This window comes from Penaeus monodon, chromosome 21, assembly GCF_015228065.2.
Source record: "Penaeus monodon isolate SGIC_2016 chromosome 21, NSTDA_Pmon_1, whole genome shotgun sequence".
NCBI classification, from domain to species: domain Eukaryota; kingdom Metazoa; phylum Arthropoda; class Malacostraca; order Decapoda; family Penaeidae; genus Penaeus; species Penaeus monodon.
This window is the reverse complement of record NC_051406.1, coordinates 9,734,724-9,735,650: the sequence shown is the minus strand read 5'-3', so window position 1 is coordinate 9,735,650 and position 927 is coordinate 9,734,724. Positions and strand designations below refer to the sequence as shown.

Below are 927 nucleotides of genomic sequence, written 5' to 3'. Positions count from 1 at the left end.
ATTTCGTCATGCTCACACAGTTATAATGATGTATTAAAAAAAATAAATGTCACATAATATATATCTCTTCTTTAATTCAGTTGTTATACGTAAGCTTGGTCAACAAACCAAGTATTCTTACTGTTTTTTCTATAATCTGTCAGTTTAATGAAACCTCAAGCTGCCCCTACATTCACGTTGACACTAGAACCACCAGGCGTGAAATAAAGGCTGATTATTTTATTTTGATATTGATCAAAGGCACACAAATTTGATCATGCATGGGCGTTTGTCAGTAAGTGAATTCGCATTCCAATCCAAGGAAAACGCTCTATTCCACACCTACTCGTATATAGCAATCGACTCGATGTTATGATAGATTTATCATTAAAGTGTAAGCAGGTACATTTTTTCATGTTTCTGATTTAAGATATCAAAACTTCAATGTAAGATAAGCTTTAACGTAATAGAAAAGAATATGAGAGCCAATCTCCAGAGGTCCAGGAGTAGGTGCGGGATAGACGGACATCCACGAACGTAAACATTGGTTACGCAACACACTGACGTCAAGGCGAAAATTCACGAAAAGTCAGATTACGAAAGCTCACCTCTCTCCTAGTCTAGTGTGTAGTGATACAAGAAGAGCCTGAAGTCTGGAGGAGGAGGAATGATAATAATAACAATAAGACCTTATGAGGAAGAGAGAGAAGAATAACACTTTGGGTAATTATTTCCTTGTTCTTGGTTGCGTCAGGTGCGGGCAGTATACATACACCGAGTCTCCCATTTGCAAGGTGTCCTTTGTACGGGTAAAGTGATCATTTTATCATTTCAGTTCTTCATATTTACGTACGTAAGATAACATACGGCAAAACATAAGTTATTGTTTCAGTTATCACTGAATAAGTTTTGATGCAGAAAGTTATGTTGACCATACATTAAGGAGGG

General features: G+C 36.8%; 1 protein-coding gene across 1 annotated transcript in view; it reads left to right on the top strand.

The window, feature by feature from the left end:
• Positions 1 to 719: 719 nt before the first annotated feature.
• The window catches only part of LOC119586191 (NAD-dependent protein deacylase Sirt4-like), a gene marked incomplete in the record, with an annotated part of 3,428 nt that continues 3,220 nt past the window's right edge, over positions 720 to 927 (top strand). The window contains 1 exon segment of the mRNA XM_037934893.1: positions 720 to 788.